Below are 19,564 nucleotides of genomic sequence, written 5' to 3'. Positions count from 1 at the left end.
CAAACAATAACATAACCTTAAAATATAAACATTCATATTAAACATGTTAAAACTTTGATATTCTTACCTCACAAATTCACGAACAACGAATAATACCAATCGTAGAGAATGAACGTTCATAATCAAAATTCCTTATTTATTCTTCAAACAATTAAAAAAACCAATATTTGAAACTTCTTATGGGGCAAATACATACAAATTAGAAATATTTGGAAAGGTTTTTAAAATCCCCGCCCATTGTGACGTCAGAGCTTAGGTAGTCCATTGTGATTACACACAGATTTGCTATGATGGTTGCCGATATTCGCCGAGGAAATGGCACGTAAAAAAGGAGACCTATAAACTGTCAAACCACTTTCTTGAATCATCACTAACTCCATTACCAACACACTAAAGTGTGGAACTGTGTTTCAGATATCTTTGAACATATTTGGATAGAAAACTTTTATAGAAATATTATATAAAATATTCCAACAAACAATTCAAAACTGCTATGAAGATTCTAAGAGCGTTCTATAAAACTATTGGGAAACAGACCCTAACATTAGTCTATTATTTTATAGATCCATGATATGATTAATTTTCGATTTTTAAACCACCTAAAACACTGACTATACGTTATATAAAAGGTGAGTATCGCACACTACGTCCATTTTATGGTCAACATAATAGTCCATCAGACTAAGCAATTCGATTAACCATGGAACGTTTTTGCACCACATTTACTCTAAATGATAGTATGTATCCACATACACGTCGTATAGTGCGTACAGAAGAAGTTGCTGCTGTTGTAGAGCGTAGAATCAAGAAGACCCGAATCAGTGTATCTGCCATCGTGCACAGCGGTTGGATACGTGTCTATCGACTTAATAGAAGATTTTCCCGAAAGATCTTGCTTTACGTGCTTACAAAATCCAACTCACGCGAGAATTGAAGGTACATCATCACCTAGTAAGAGAGCCATGTCATCGGCATAAATATATTGGCGCGAGGTGGTAGTTGGTACATCTGACGTACAAATATTAAAAACATGAGGAGACATGACTGACCCTTGTGGTAAGCCGTTTTGCAAGTGTCTGAACTTACTGTTTTTCCCATTTAGGTGTACTTGGAAAAGTCTGTCACTTAGCATTTGGTTTATCAAACTGTTGAACGAACGGCATGGTACCATCTGGTATATTTTAAATAAAACACCCTCCTTCCACACTGTGTCGTAGGCGCACGTCAAGTCTATGAAAGCTGCTACCATTTTAAGTTTCTTTTGGAATCCGTTCTCAATAAATGTTGTTAAGGAGAGGACTTGATCGTCACAGCTTCTTCCCGGTATGAATCCAGCTTGTTCTTGAGGAATATTTGGCTTTTTATGGTAAAATAATCTCGTTTGGATTATCCTCTCAAATATCTTATAGCAGACGCTTAAAAGAGCGATTGGTCTGTAGCTCTCAGGTAGTTCAGGGTCTTTCCCAGGTTTAGATATTGCGATGATCTTACTTTTTTTGAAGGATTTAGGAAACTTCTGCTTAGTCAATATTTGATTGTAAAATTCAAGAAGCCACTTACTGGTATTTGGACCAATGTGTTTTATAAATTCAGGATAAATGTCAATTTCTGCGGCTTTGCGGCATTTAATTAATTTTAGAGCTTCTGCAAGTTCTTCTAGCTTGATAGGCTTCATTATTGGTAGGCTTTGTTGTTGAGCAATTTTGGCTTCTTTCAACTTTAATCTAACTTCTCTTTTATGATTTTTTTCTATTACTGATTTTGAAAGGTTGGCTATGCGTTTGCCTATGTCTTCCGGTTTTGGGGCTGTAGAGTTTTCTGTAGCGTTGTTTGTGCCAGAGTCTAGTTTCCTTAAAAGGTTCCATGCGGTACGGCTACTGTATGTGAAATTGAGATTTTCTAAAGGTTCCCTCCACCTTGTGGTTCTCGCGGAATTTAGGGTTTCTAAGAGTTGTTCACCAACTTCAGGATCTCCAGATTTCTCATACTGATTAAGTAGTTTTTTACACTCGTCGTTCCAGCATGGGATGTAGGATTTGGTAATTCTGAGTAAATTTGGGATGTGCTTTTTTGCACAGTTAATCATTAGTAATGCAAATTTTTCATAATTTTGGATCTCTGGTTTGATACGTCTTATATCACTTTCAAGTTGGAATTTAAACTCTTCCCACCTTGCCTTCTGAAAATTCCATCTTGGCAAAGGGATTGAATGTATAATAGGGATGGTGGTGCCCAATGTTGTAATTATTGGTCTATGTTGGGATCTAGGAAAGTTATCGAGAACTTCCCTTGTGGCGTTTTTAAAGTCGTTTTTTGAGCCCCTTTCGCTGGAAGATATAAACTGTCGTTTCAATTAGACGGCGCAACATGCCACACAGCTCGTGCCATAACTGATTTATTGAATAGTTTTACGTTTCGGACCGTGAATTAACCTCCCAGATCGAACGATTTAACACTGCTAGACTATTTTATATGGAGATATGTGAAGGTGCTAGTCTACGCCGATAAGCATGAATCGATTGACCACTTGAAGGATAACATGCGTCGCGTTATTGCTGATATACTGCGACAAATGTTGGAATAGTGATCGAAAATTGGACCTCCAGATTAGACTACGTCAGAGCCAGCCATGACGGTCATATACCAGAAATCATATTTAAATTATAATGCCAAAAGATTATCTTCCGAATAGAGTCAGTTTCATGTCAATTAATAAAAATCATCTTTGTTTCATTCCATTTTAAAGTTCTATATCTAAAAAACACCCTTTACAATAAATATGCACTTCTTATACATATATAATTTCCAATAAAGTCAAGAAACAAGCAATGTTTGCTCTGTTAACGATGTCGATTTCCCGATACTTTTATAAAATAATAAAGTAAGGTACACATGTTCTGCTATGTTAACTAAAACGTTGTTTGGGGTCGAGCGAATGTCAACAAAACTTGTAATATATCTGATGCTGAGTTAAATAGATGAATGCCCGCTAACTATAGCGTGTATAATTTATAGCTCACTTGATTAAATGAAGAAAATATTTTTTTTTTATTTACAAACATTGTCGCATCAACCTTTAAGGTTATTAGCGACATACATATATACTGTTATGATGTGTTTTTTGTTTGAATGATGAGCAATGAGTATTTTTAATAATATATTATATAGGGTTTTTATCGCGGTTCTCAAAGAATTAGCTTGTAAGTACTTTTTTAAATTATCTTTATTATAACTATTATGAAACACACATATATATCTAACCTAGTCAATGTAAATTTAAAATAAACTATCTTAAAACTGATATTCTTATAAAACTAATTAAATTCTATAGACAATCTAAAATTTAAACAAACTATCTTCAAAATTGAAATTGTTATGACACTAACTAAATTATATTAACAAAATTTTGTACCTTTCTTTCACTGAATGCCTAAATGAACTGTTTTCCACTATATATATTCTAATCACCACTGAAAGTCTTCGTACTTCGGTTATCCTTGTTTTTGTGAAATTTCTTTTTCCAATTATCAGCTTCTACTAATTTAAGATATATTTTTCTTCACCAGCATTTATATACCACCAATCAAACCAGCAAACAGCATTTATATTTATTCTTCTTTTCAATATACCAATATCCAATTATTATAAGTTGATTTATATTAATCTCCAACCATAATATAATTTAATTTCTTCCAATATACTTTTATAATCTCCAATAATTATTTGTGTATAATTATAAATGTGCATTAATTATATGCATAATTTTTAATCTTCATTTAACTCACTATATTAAACAATTCGACTATTTGTACCTGATTCACTGACTCCAACTAACTTTCATATTTCTTACTAAACTTTTCTGACTGACTTCTTGAAAATTCTGAACAATTTACTTCAATATTCACTAACTAATTGTATCTTTCTACTAACTTTCATAATAAACTGGCCTGACTTCTGACTAAAAACTTGAAAACTGCCCTCTTGAATCCAAATCACGGGTATTTATATGTTTTTGGATTTCTAGAACCATCTGGTAAGAGATCATGTTCCAATTTGTTCTATTATATACATGTCTGAATTTTCTGGAACAAACCATCTCGCAAACATGGCCATCTCCGGAGATCCAGAGAATTCCATTCTTTTCTATTAATAATTTTGTTTACATTTAGGCTTTTCAGATCAGAATATATAATTAAATTAGTAACTTAACATTCTAATTTAATAAAATACACATTTCAAACAATATATTATTATAACCCACTTTATATTCGTAAATATTCTTAAACGTCACTTCAGAGTATAAATATCTGTCAATCTCCGAGAGTATTTTTGGTTGCCTAAGCACATGGCTCACTTATATATATTTACAATATTAAAATACAACTTTTTACAATTATTATATGCTAATTTATTAAAAATGCCCTCACATAAATATATTTTTATTAAATTCTCTAGTATATAACTTATTTAAAACAACCAAATATCTAATATTATGTAGTATATAACTTATAAATTATTTTCTATAAACCCTAATCGTCACAATACATATACACGAGATAATTTACTTATAAATATTAAATTTTGTTAAGGATATTATTGTCTTTAAGGAATTTTACCAATTTTTCAATTTTACATTTTCTCCTAAGATTTCACTTGTTGATCCGATGATGTGGTTGGTCTGTCTCTGCAACTGGTATCTTGGACATTCTACAGGGACATGCTTAACACTGAGTGGAACATTACAATTGTCACATAAAGTAGGATTAGTGTGGCTGATTGTATGCCCGTGGGTAAGTCGGGTATGTCCTAGACCAAGTCGAGTAATAACGATTTGATGAGCTCTGTTGGAAATTTTTTTCATGAGACATATGTTTTCACTTCGCGAAGTTTTAAAGTTGAACTGTCCCACCGGTTTTGCTACAAATTTTTAGCCTTTACTTTAACATATGGTTTTAAGTCATTTAGCACTACATTTCGCACTTCACTCACAGTTTCACTGTTTCTTGCTTGTTGGGCAATGTTGGACAATGCGTTCCCTTTGTTCCCTTGAAGTCCAATGTGTGAAAGAACCCATAGAAATTGTACAGTATGGTTGCGTTTTGTATGGTAACTAGTTGTTTTTTAATTAGGAGAGCAATTGGATGTGTTGTGTAAAGCTGGTTAATGGTATTGATGGCACTGAGGGAATCGGTAATTATAAGAGCTTTGGATATATTACCGGAGTTAATATGAGTGAGAGTTTGGTAGATGGCATATAGCTCGCCGGTATGTATGCAGCTTAAGGATGGTGGTTTGTACTCAAGTGTAATATTTGAAGTAACGACATCTGTCCCAACTCCGGTAGATGTTTTAGAGGCATCTGTGTATACGTGATAGAAGTTAAAAAATTTTGTTAGAAGTTTTTGATAAAGGTAGTTTTTATTAAGGAGTAGGTAATATCGTTCTTTCTAAAGATATTTGAGGATGTGTCGGATTGAGGAATACTTATTGTCCAAGGAGGAGGAATTCTTATTAAGTTGGAATAGGTATTGTATATAGTTTGCCTAACACTTTCGTAGAATAGTGGTTTCACGTTTCTATTTTCAGTATATAAATTTTTAAAACGATCAGTGAATATCTTGTACCTATCTAGTTGAATTGTTCGGATTAGAATTAGCGGTAAATGCATATGTGAGAGTTAAATGCATCCTTCTATATTTAAGTGGCGCCTCTCCAGTTTCTGCTCTCAAACTTTCTATTAAGCTGGTCCGGAATGCTCATGTGGCCATTCTGAATACGGCCGTAGTTTGAATACGTCATGGGGGTGCAATAAAGATTCTTTGATGCATATATACTATGGAACAGTGATCTATTTTAGATCTTATTAGGGTTTTATAAATATGGATTAAGCAGTTTTAGTCCACTCCATTTTTATTAGAGAGAATTTTCATAATATTGATTCTATTTTGACAAGTTTTTTTAATTTGTATATGTTATTTCCATGTTAGTTTCGTATCGAAGATCATTCCTAAAAACCTAATGCCATGAGTCATAATGTATTTCTTTATAAATAAAAAGTACTTTGATTTGCTAAGTGAAAACTGAAATCCTGTTTTCTTTGACCAGTTTTCGAGTTCACGAAGTGTTGTTTGTAAGTGACGTTTAACTGAAAATATATTTTTCCCTGAAGATATTAGCACCAGATCATCTGCATATAATCTGGCACGAACCAAGCTAGATTTTGATGGTATAATATTATTCATGGCAATTAAAACTAAAGTTGTACTTATTACAGACCCTTGAGAGGTGCAATTTGCTTGATATCTCATTGAAGACGTACAGTGGTTAACCCTTACTTGAAAATTTCGTTGTTTAAGAAAGTTTGAAATATAATTAATGATATTACCTCTAAAATTCCATCTGTGAAATGTTCTGATATTATCGCAACGTCATGCCGTATTAAATGCTTTGGTAATATCTATGAATATTGCAATAAATAGTTTCCTGTTTGTTTGCAAAAGATTCCCGAATTCATACTCTAAATCAATGAGGTTATCAGTAGTAGTTCGGTTTTGTCGAAATCCACTCTGCTCGTTTACCAGGAGGTAGGAGGATTTTCTTCTAATATCCATAGCAATCTTTTGTTAACTATTTTTTCCATGACTTTGCACATTACATTGGTGACTGAGATGGGTCTATATGAGGAAATTTCAGTTCGTACATTGTTAGATTTAAGAATAGGCATAATTATTGAGTTTCTCTAGGACGTTGGAAAGACATTATTTAACCATATTCTATTGAAATTTTTTAGAAAAATACTTTTAGCGTTGTCTGGCATTTTTTATAAGAATAATAAAGGTATATTATCAGGTCCAGGAGTAGAGTTTTTAGTAGTATTAAGGGCAATGTTAAGTTCATCTAAGGTTAAAGGAATATTGAAAGAACTCTTATCTTTATCTTCACAATCAAGCTGTCGTTTGCTGTGTTGCCTGTGTTGATTTTATGTAGTATAAACTGTTCGGAATAGTTGCTAATGCTGGAGTTTGTTTCGAAATATGTAGCAAAAGCATTGACTAGTTCATTGGGTTTGTTATTACTTTACTATTATAAGTAATAAGATGATCTTGTTAAAATTTGTTTTTTCCTGATATTTTACGAATATTAAGCCAGACTTTAGATAAAGGTATTGAACTACAAAAGAATACTACTATATTATTAATACTATTATATTTATATTTGAGACAAATTTGTTGACAAATCCAGTTGGTTTTTCGAGAGGTTTTTGTTATATATCTAGCCTATGCTTTCTGTTTTTTGTATTCAATGATGTTAGTTGCGTTATTATGTTTTTTTTTATTTTGTTGAAAGATACTTAATATTGCTTAATTGCATTTTGACATTCTGTATTCCACCATGGTAGAGAAAAAAAGAAATGAACTTTAGTGATGCTACAGTTAGAACCGTGGATATTCATCTGTGTGTCATCATTTACACACAGACTATAAAGAATACTTCACGAATTTTTGACTATTTTGGATTATCGCTAGACACTCGACAGCGAATGGTCCTCTATACTGTATAGCATACTAAGTACGAAAGTAAATTGCTCTAGCAATGAAAATGTGAAACAGTAATTTCTAAATTGATTTAAAAAAATCCTTTTATATCTATTATTATAGTATTTATAAGAAGTTTTTTACAGGAAATCCTTGTGATATAAATGTGCACTGTACATTTTATAAGAAAATTAAAAGTGAAACTGGAACAAAACCATGAAGTGGAGATATCCAGGAGTGGCTAGTATACCTATTGAATACAAAGCACGTGGTGTTCGTGTGTATTAAGGTATAAAAAATGCTTATTAAAAGCTTAAAATTTTTATTTTAAAGAAGATCCTATAGCCTTCAAAGACTGGCTTCGACTGACTTCAAAGTTTAATACTGTAAAAAAACCTTCTATCTTTATCTACTCCAAACTTATTTAAAAGAATCTCATTTTATTTCACTAAATTTACCGTAAATTTGGACACACTAAAACAATTTTTAATTAACTAAGTATCAGATTATGAATCAAATTTTATATCTGGTAAAAATTCAAGTTAAAAAACGTTTGATGAATAGGCAAAGTTTTTTCTTTATGAAAGATTCTCCACCAATTGTCAGATATCCTCATGTACTTCCCTGCACCGAAGATAAGCCATGATTACGAGACCAATATTTCACCTAGTTTTGTGTAAGCACCTCACACCTTTACACACGCAGCGTTACTCAAATCGATGGTTTTGTTTTCGTGTAACTGGCGTTAAAGTTTCGTGTCAAAGGACGTTAGAAACCACACCTGGTTTTTAAGCGACATCAAAGTGTGCTGCTATTCATATTATTAATTGTACTCAGAGCACAGGTAGTGAAGTGTGGTAGTGCTAGCTCAAGCGAAAATTGGATTGCCGGATTTTCGAGGGACCGGTTGGTGTTTTCGATGCCGTCATTTAATAAAGAAGTTTGTGCATGGCGAACTTTGGATTTCAAGGTATCGGAATGGAGAATGTAATTTTAGCCTTTCCTGTTTGTGGTTTATTTACGAAAGGATATTTATCTTTTGAGATACACAACTACTACATAGCTAAATTGTTAATGTAAAGTTCGGTTAGGATGAAATCAAACCAATATTATACAACGTGATAACGTCTGAGCTAAGCTACTAACGATAATTCAACAAGCATAATATGTTAACAAACGCATATTTAAATAATTCATAAGGATTTCCAGCTACAACACCTGCCAAACGGAAAGCAACAGTGACATATTTGAGAGACTATGACAAACAGTTAATTAGACATACAATTTACAATTTCCTTTGTCTTGTGTATCTAAAGTGTTCAATTTTCTTAAACTTTCAAAAAGGTGTAAGTCGCATAAATTTTACTATCCTTTAAGTCTTATATATGTCAATGATATCGCAGATAATTTGCTGTTTCTCGATGCTTTTTCAGGATGCGATACAATATCAGCAGCTTACAAGATCGGCAAACTTAAATTCATCAAAATTTTACAGAAAGATCCTGAGTTAGTTAGCGGAACAGCATTATTTCTCAATGAGCAAGGCGACCCATCTTTATTACTATCGTTGGCGAACGTTTTTTCGTTGCTTTATATGTTGGAAATAAAGATGATTCTCTGACAACATGAGATATAAACGTTTCGCGAAGACAGTTACCAAAAATCCATTTAACTTATCATCGATTCCCTTAACACAAAATGCAGCTCGTTTTTACAGCCTTATAGTTTATCACCATAAAACACTGAATCCTGAATATTGGCACTGGAAAAAGCATGAAAAAATTTGGATACCAATAAAAACTCCAGCACCCCCGAACTTCTGAAATTAATTATTTTGTACAGATGCAAGATAAACTATGGAAGTATATGTGGTTGCCAAAAATCAGGCCTTAAATGCTCTGCAGTGTGCCTCAATTGTTCTGGCAAAACCTGCAGTTACATCATGAAAATATCAAAATTATTCGGAAAATTCGAAGATGAATAACCCAAAATGATGCCAATTCTAACTTCCGTTCTTTGTTAATCATTCACCTTAGATACTGAATTAGATTTTGAACCGCAACCTGGACCACCAAAGAAAATAAAAAACAATATCTGAAAAACAACTTTTTAAATATCTAAAAAGCTTAATACTATCTTGCCTGGAAATTGCCGTGGATTAGGCCTAATGGGGATTAACTTATCTGATCTATACTTAAAAAATGCGCCTCCAGACTCTACCTCATAGGTGGTCGTGAAAAAGCCCAAAAATGAACTAATAACAACAAGAATATTAACAAAATGATAAATTATATAAATAAAAAAATAAATAATAGAAAACTTTGCCTAATAGTTCGTTTTAATCGCATTGAAATGACTAGAAAAAAAGTTATAAGCCCCAAAAGAAAATTTGTTCAAAAAGTTTCAATTATTTTTGGTAATAACTTTCTTATTTTAAATTTTACGATAGAAAGTAATAGGAATAAAGTAACAGGAACAAATAGTGTCTAATAAAATTATCTATGGGGTGCTAGTTTACGAGGTATAGAAAACCCTTTACGCTCCTTATTCCAAGATGGAGGGGCTTCAATAACTTCGGAGCGCTGTAAAATCGTAGAGTTGCTAGTTTACGAGAGACGATGAAAAACTATTTGCACCCCTTTTTCCATGGCGGTGACCGGGGGACAAGAAAAAGGGGTGACCCCACAAACTTAAATTTAAGTTTATTTTTACCCCTCTAACACATAAAAAAATAAAATTGCGTTCTCTCAGAAATGCAACCCTAATGTATCTTTTTAATGGACTATGAACTCATGAACAAGCGGAATTATTTATAGAAAGGAGAAACATGAAGAAAAATTAGGTTATGTTTATTATTTTGCAATTCTTATACAGGACTGACTAAGTATTCAAAAGAAGGAAGGCGGAACCAAGATTATTTCGATGGGTATTCGATGAATTTTTAATGTAGTGGCTGCTTTTTACCTTCTGCATCCTCGTAGTTGAGAATTTGATAATTCCTTCGCTTTTGAAGCTGATTTCTCGACCACAGAACAAAAAAGTGCCGTACCACTTACCAGCTGTTGTCAATAAGAATGAGATCGATCGCTTATATTGGCAATCACTCGGTGATCTTGCCATATTTGGCTAGACTCACTTAGTTTAGCCTGCACGCCAATGCAGTTTCCAGATATCATTATATTTGAGGGGGTGGCCGCAGAGCTATATATATAATATCTATATATTTTATATAATATCGGTTTACCCAAATCTGAAGGGAGAAGGGAGCTTCAGGTGTTGTGCAGTCTGTTGTCCTCTACGCGCCCCCAATCTGGAGTGTGGCGGTAGAATGACCAACTTAAAAAGTCTCATGGTACGAGTCGACAGAACTAGGCTGCTGCGGGTAGCATGTGCCTACAGGACTGTGTCAGCTGCCCCTCTGAGGGTGATCACCGGCTGTGTTCCTTTACATGTGCTGGCAGGTGAAAGGGCCAGGATGTACATAGCTATGCTTTGTGCCCTCCAATTATAAAAACTGGCAGGACCCTGGTCTACCTGGCCTTTCGGCATACAACCATTAGCGCATCCACTGCCCCTACGAGTCCGACACCAAAATGAAGGTGGCGCATTGCATACGCATCGCGGGGCTCCACCTCTCCCGTAGTACCTGTGTTGCGATTACCTCACCCATCCGTTATCCCCTCCCACGGGCGGACAGGTGACGCAGGCAGAGGAATTTTCACATCGCACGTAGACAGGTCGCCGCCGAGGATCTCTCCTCTACCACTCTTAAATCTACAGGCGGGTGCATGCCGAGACACCGACGCCCCTATTGGTGGTGTAAGGCCAAAAGAGGTGTGTACGGGCCCAGCTCATTTAACCTCGCCTGGTTTTCTTGGAATGAGAGTAGAGTGGTCCCACGAGAGTCTCGTCTCGGATACTAGAAGTATAGACCGGTGACCGTGACGCCTAAGCGCCTCAAGTGCGTTTCTACAGACCCGACACCTCAAGCGACGGCTCTTTACCTGTCAATTCCTACCCATTAGTCGCCTCTTACGACAGGCAGGGCCTTCTGACCTCAGCCGTATTCTTATCTCCGCGAGCCGAACGGAGGCCAGGATGTACAGTCGTAGGGGGCGAAACAAAGACTGGCCGAGAGATAAGTTTCAATCGATCAGTGGTGGCAAGAGTGGGAGACAACACGTGATGTGGCGCAGTGGACGAAGTCACTAATCCCGAACCTTCAAGCTGGGTGAACTGTGGGCATAGGCAGCTGGATTATTATCTGACGCAAATGCTCACAGACCATGGCTGCCTCCGCAGCTACCGTTTCAGATTTAGAAAGGTTCAGTCCGATCAGTGCCTTTACTGTGGTCTCTCGGATACTATGACACACATGATGTTGGAATATGAGCGTTGGGCGGATGAAAAAGAGAAGTTTAAAAGAGAGTGTAACTGCATAATTTTTGATTCCGTGAGAGAAATGGTAGAGAAAATGATGAGGGATGAGTGGTGGTGGACACTGATCCACAAATTTATCTGGGAGGTGCTCTCTTCAAAAAACGAGAGAAGAAAGAACTCACAACAGAATTTTAAAACGAGTGGGTAGCACCTTGGTGGGGTGCGGACTGTAACAGGCCGAAATAGGAGCGAATTAGAGACAGACGATGCGAGAGAGATGGCAGCCTCGGTAAGGCAGAAGGTTGAAAGTCTTGGTGGTACGTGTGGGTGTAGTTTTAACGATAAATGTGTGGAATAAAGAATGGGAATCAGGGAATAGCAGGGTATTAGAAAAGATGTTTTGCCTTAACCAGCCTTTCCATCCTGATCTCTGGAGTGACAGAGGAGAGGTTTTTATTTGGGCGCCAACCGTCTCGGAGTGGCGACGGGACGACGTGTCAAAGGTCTAACTCCCTCGGACATCTCGTTCTGGCACAATTCCGTTAGGGTATTAGGAACTCAACACTACCTGGGTGAGTCACAGGTGTATGTATAGAGATATCGTTATCAATAAATATTAAATAAAACAAAACTTTTGGCTTTGTTAAAAGTTAAAATTACTTTAGTGATTTTAATAAAAACGATTTTAAATAAAATTCATATTTCCTGGTTTTCAGTAGCAAATGCAATATAATTATCATGCATGTATATAGCAGTTAAATTACTTTAGGTCGTATTTCTGTTTATGACATACACTGAATTATTGAAATTTCAGTTGTATTCAATTAACATAAAACCATGCACTATCTACATGTTTGTGACATGTACATAAAACTAATTATATTTCATGAAATCGAGTTAAAATTGTTATAATAAATGACAAGGTAGTCATAATTAGACGAGATGACTAGAAATAACTGTTCTTTTTTTTGTATTATATTTTTCTATTTGGTATTACCGATTTGTCAAATTTCCTTCAACTAATTAGTGTTCATAAGTTCTGTTGGTAGATGCAGGGACGTAAATTGTGATATATACGTATATATATATATATATATATATATATATATATATATATATATATATATATATATATATATATATATATATATATATATATATATATATATATATATATATATATATATATATATATATATATATATATATATATATATAGCCAACTCTTAAATATTGGGGAAATCTGCAAGAAAGACTCTAATGAGTATCAATTGTTTCGCCGAACGTTTTCGTAAAAGAGAATTAATTTGGCTTCTTCAGGGCTGAGATGGAATAAATTATAATTAGCTACTATACATTATCTATTAAAACCATTATTGATTTTACTGTAACTTATAATTGTAGTTAGAATGTTAAAAAACATAGCTAGTAACAATATAATGGTGTTTTTTGTTACTATGTGCAAAAAAAATTTTTTTTAACGTTGGAAATGTATGGTAGCTTTGAACTTAAAACGCAAAGGTTTACCCAAGGTTAATCGAAAAACCCAATGTAACTACATTTAAAAGGAGGTAATTCTTTGAATTGTAGGCAATAACTAAATTTTTGATTGTTATAAAGTTTAAATGTGAGGTTCTGTTTTACCAGAACGCATGTGCTGACAATTAAAGTAGTTCTTTTGAATCTTTATGTCGTTAAGGTTCATTGGTAAAACCGAATGAAGTTAAATCCCAGTATAGGGAATTATTTTAGATTTTCTTAATTGAAATTTTTTTTTATAATTATATTATAATGTATTATGTATTATTATAATAATATCTTATTGAGATGTATCTAAGAAAAGCAAGGGAATGTTATCTTTTTTAGTTAATGAAAATTATTATTAAAGTAGGTTAGTTGTTAATGTATATATCAGTCAAGTTAGTTATCTGTGATGTTGTATTGTTCTTGGTATCTGATTTAAGTAAGAAGTGGTATATATCGCTTAGATTCTTAAAGTCACTCTTAACATTGATGGAGAAATCTTTAAGGAAAATATAAGACATTTCAATGAACTCTCTTTTAGATTTATTGTTCTCACGGTGGAGAATTGTAGTGTTAGTATAGTCCATGAGATGACCAGTGGAATGGACATGTTTGGCTAATGCACAGCGGTCAGGGTGAAGTCGAGAATCACTTTTGTGTAGTGTAATACGTGATTTCAATAATTGAGATGTTTGGCCGATGTAGGAATTGCTGCAAGAGAGGCATGGAATGTTGTAGAAAATGTTACTAAGCCTATCTATGGGAGTCTTATCTTTTATCTTAGAATAAAGATTATTAATTGTTAGGGCTGATCTACAAGCCACATTACGTTTAATGTTGTTATTATTATTACCAAAGCTATTTTCAACACTTTTTAGAATCCTTGTTAACCCTGGAGTGATATCTCTGAAATATGAATCTAAAAGAGAGTTCATTGAAATGTCTTATATTTTCCTTAACGATTTCTCCATCAATGTTAAGAGTGACATTAAGAATCTAAGCGATATATACCACTTCTTACTTAAATCAGATACCAAGAACAATACAACATCACAGATAACTAACTTGACTGATATATTCATTAACAACTAACCTACTTTAATAATAATTTTCATTAACTAAAAAAGATAACATTCCCTTGCTTTTCTTAGATATACATCAATATATAGAACAATATAATATAATTATAAAAAAAAATTTCAATTAAGAAAATCTAAAATAATATTTCCCTATACTGGGATTTAACTTCATTCGGTTTTACCAATGAACCTTAACGACATAAAGATTCAAAAGAACTACTTGAATTGTCAGCACATGCGTTCTTGTAAAACAGAACCTCACATTTAAACTTTCTAACAATCAAAAATTTAGTTATTGCCGACAATTCAAAGAATTACATCCATTTAAATGTAGTTACATTGGGTTTTTCGATTAACCTTGGGTAAACCTTTGCGTGTTAACTTCAAAGCTACCATACATTTCAAACGTTAAAAAAAACTTTTTTTTGCACATAGTAGTTACTAGCTTAGCATAGAAGTTTTTTAACATTCTAACTCTACAATTCTAAGTTACGGTAAGATCAATAATGTTTTTAATAGATAATATATGGTAGCTAATTATAATTTATTACGGCAACATCGAAGAAATATACGAGCATATAAAGGCGAGCATAAAGCAAGCAGCATTCGAAGCCCTTGGGGAAAAAGAACATATAACAAATAAACAGCACTATTATGAAATAAATGAACCAACAAAAAGAATAATTCAAGAAAAAAAGCAACTATACAGAAAATGGCTGACTACAAACAAAGATGAAGTTTATAAAGAATATAGAGAAAAAGATAGAGAAGTGAAAAAGCAAATAACACAGCAAAAGAATGAAGAATGGGAAAGAATCTGCTTAAATATTGAAACATATATAGGAGGTACAAGAACTTCGGAGTCATGGAAAGTACTGAGAGGATTGAAACAAAACTCAAAAGAAAAAATTAAATTGGGAAATATACAGGACAAAGAATGGAAGGACTACTACAAGGAACTATTAACAGAACAAAGACCACAATTCATTGGAAAAGAAAACAGGCGAAGACGAAGCAGATTCCCACAACAAGAAATAGAAATAACAGATAGGGAAATGAGAACGGCCATAAAAGCAATCAAAAATAAGAAAGCACCGGGACCTGGAGGCATCTCACCTGAGCTTATAAAATACGGATCAAAAAAATTACACCGGATGATACAATGGATATTTCAGAAAGCCATAAATGGAGAACAGCTCCCAAAGGAATGGACGGCGGCATATATGACATCTATATTTAAGAAAGGAGATAGAAAACGATGCGAAAACAACAGAGGAATAAGCGTAATATCATCAATAGGAAGATTATATGGGAAGATACTGCGAGAAAAGATAGAGCAAGCGATAAAAGGCAAAATCGGAGAGGATCAGGCAGGCTTCACGGCAGGAAGATCATGCATAGACCACATATACACACTAGAACAACTGTTGGAAAAGAAAAAAGCAAAAAATAGAGATATACACTTGGCATTTGTGGACCTGAGAAAGGCGTATGACTCTGTACCAAGGTCAGAACTATGGGAGGCAATGTACAAATTAGAAATACAGACGGAACTCATAGAAGCTACAAAAGCTCTGTATAAAGAAAATAAAGTGTCCATTAAAATGGGAACAAGAATCATAGGAGACTTCACCACAACAAAAGGGCTCCTGCAGGGTTGTTCCACATCTCCAACCCTATTCAAAATATACTTAGAGAAAGCCTTGACTACATGGAAAAGAAAATGCGAAGGCATGGGAGTACCGGTACGGAACGAATACCTATATACATTAAGTTTCGCAGACGATCAAGTAGTGATTGCACAAGACCAAGACGACCTCAGCTACATGATGAAGAAACTACAAGAAGAATATACCAAGGCTGGCCTAGATATTAACCTCGCGAAAACAGAGTACCTATCTACAAGTGAAGAAGACATAGAAGATCTACAGATTGATGACAACGTAACAATCAAAGGAAAGGATAAATTCAAATACCTGGGGTTTATAATCACGAAAAAGGCAACAACAGAGGAAGAAATTACACAAAGATTAGGACAAACAAGAACAGCAATCCGACAACTTAACTCAGTATGGTGGGATAGACACCTAAATATGAAGACAAAAACGCAGATTTATAAAACATTAGTGCGAAGTATTATGACATATGGGGCTGAAAATTGGATCATAAACAAGAAAAACAGCAGTAAGATAGTAGCAACAGAGATGGAATGCCTGCGAAGATGCTGCAGAGTAACAAGAATGGATAGGAGAAGTAATGACGAAATAAAGCAAACAACATCAATAGAAACAGACATACTAACATATATAGAACAAAAAAGACTAAAGTGGTATGGACATGTAAGAAGAACTAGCGACAGCAGATGGATAAAGAGAATAACCGAATGGAGCCCCATAGGAAGGAGGAAAAGAGGACGACCCCGAAAATCCTGGAGGAACGAAGTAGACGACGCCATGAGTAAGAGAGGACTAAACGATGGAGAATGGAACAACAGAGAGAGATGGAAACGGTTGAGCGAGGGAAGGCAGTGAATACTGTAGAATCCCTAAATATATATATAATTATAATTTATTCTCTTTCAGCCCTGAAGAAGCCAAATTAATTCTCTTTGGCGAAAACGTTCGGCGAAACAATTGATACTCATTCGAGTTTTTCTTGCAGATTTCCCCAATATTTAAGAGTTTACTATTTAACTTATCTGCAAAGATTAAATTTATATATATATATATATATATATATATATATATATATATATATATATATATATATATATATATATATATATATATTTGACTAAAAACTGAATGTTTTTAGAATCTTTAATAGATAATTAAATTTGGGAGGAGTGGCCGATCGCCAATGCGCCACAGATATTTGGTTGATTACTGGTCTAGACCAGTACTAATCGAGTAACGACGAGAAGTAGATCCACCAGACTTGAGAATGGCAAGTGAGACCTTGCCGAAACGTCGCCAAAACAATGGTTTTCAAGAAAACCAGCATTTTACAACGCGGAGTCAAACCCGGAAAAATAGTGACAGCACATATAGCTCCCGCGGAAACTTCAAAACAAACATATATATATATATATATATATATATATATATATATATATATATATATATATATATATATATATATATATATATATATATATAACGAGTATAGGTCGCACAATATTCCATGAGCTCTTTAAGAAGATTATTATGTTTTAGACTTTCATCTACTTTTATTATTCTTATCACAATATTCTCGGGTTTCTGTCCCTTAAATTCCTCGAAAGTTTTTTTTGAAGATATTTGTATTCTCAATTTAATTTCTTTCTTTTCTACACTGTGTTTTTGTGTTTTTTATTTGTGTCCCTTGAGCAATTGAATAGAAAATAAAAGAGGATTAATAGGAAAATAAAAGAGGATTAATAGGAAAATAAAAGAGGATTAAGGACAAAAAAATACATACATAATTCTGAATTACCAACTTGAGACAAACAGTTCTGTCCTTCTCAACTTATTCAGTTAAAGACTATACACTGTAAGAACATACCAAAAATAGATCACTTGAGAAAGGTACTCTGGCCGAAACAACTGTAGTCATAAAAATTTAGATTAAATTTTGTGAAAGTGTTGAAAACAAAAGTTTTTAGTGTTTTATTGTTACATAAAATGAATTTCCATCAACTAACGGTCGAATCCATCACTTATTAATAAAAGAGGAGATTACTTCATGCATATAATATTTCCTACTCAATTTTTTACACCTAAATAATTTACCTTTTTTTATTTTTTTTTATTATCTGGTATTGTCATACACAATGATCTGATTCTGATAATAATGTAGGTACTTTCATGAATATACAAACTCGTCCAAATTACACAAACGTGCCATTTTCCTAGTTCGATAACCATAAAACTGATTTATTATCTTTTCGATTACTTCATGTTAATATAAATGTATTTATTCAGTCCTTTTCATACTACAATAATGCATTAGGTAATTTAAAAGGTACATGTTGTGTTGTGCTGATATAAAGAGGGTGTCATATATTATGAAACTCGGTTTGGAAAATGCGAGATTTGGAGCAGAAAATTTACTTTACGCTTCGCAAAATTTACTGGAAGTATATTCAAATAAACTGAAAATTGTTTTTCTTTTACTGTGTCACTTTTACGTGATATATTTATGTGATTATATAATATTCGCTGAAGAAAATGTGTATACTTAAAATGGAAATGTGTTAATACGATATGGACGTTCCCTTTTGCTTTTGTTAGACCACACCTGTCAGAATCGGAATTTAAATCATACTTAAAAAAAACAACATCTGATATGTTATACGAAGTACTCATTTCCTTTATTTGACTGATTTTAATCATTCCTTTTCCATTGTCCGTTTTCCAAATTTTTGTTGCCAACAAGGCTTTTGAAATCTACGAAGTCTTCTTGTGACATTTCTGTTACATTATATATTCTTCCAATAGTTTTGGCCATTCTTATCAAAGTAATGCATTGTTCAGGAACATATAAGACCGACTGACGTTTTTTGCGTTTTCAATTACAGCTGTCTCCCTCATTTTGGGTGTGACCTTTCTCTAAAAATCTATGAGTGATACTAACTTGGGAATAGATAGCTGTATAAGCAAATATAAAATATGGTGTGGTTTCTGTTTTGCCCACCACAGTTATCCAAATAGAAGATAAGTGATTCCATTTTTTTGGGTCTCTATAAACTTCCACAAACAACTAGTAATTTCGTTTAAACCTCGTTCAGCAATTTGTTCATGCCATACATAACAGAAACCATCATTGTTGCCTATATTAAATACGGTGAAGATGTATGTGGCATACTTACTTTTAATAAAAGAAAAATAGAAATAACTCAGAGTATAAACGAAAGCATAATCTGATTCGAAGTAAAATCAGGGAAGCCAAAGAGTTATGGATGCGAGCAAAATGTGAGGAACTAGAAGAATTGCAACGAAAACATGACGAATTTAACACACATAAGAAAATAAAAGAAGTTACAGTACACAAAAGAAATGCACCCAT

The 19,564-nt window shown here is 33.7% G+C and overlaps 1 protein-coding gene across 2 annotated transcripts in view; it reads left to right on the top strand.

The window, feature by feature from the left end:
• The window catches only part of Ptp36E (protein tyrosine phosphatase 36E), a 328,870-nt gene that overhangs the window by 176,295 nt on the left and 133,011 nt on the right, over positions 1 to 19,564 (top strand). The window lies entirely within an intron of this gene.

Source organism: Diabrotica undecimpunctata, chromosome 8, assembly GCF_040954645.1.
Source record: "Diabrotica undecimpunctata isolate CICGRU chromosome 8, icDiaUnde3, whole genome shotgun sequence".
In the NCBI taxonomy this organism is placed as follows: Eukaryota; Metazoa; Arthropoda; class Insecta; order Coleoptera; family Chrysomelidae; genus Diabrotica; species Diabrotica undecimpunctata.
Note: the sequence above shows the minus strand (reverse complement) of the source record. Positions and strands in the feature narration are given on the sequence as shown.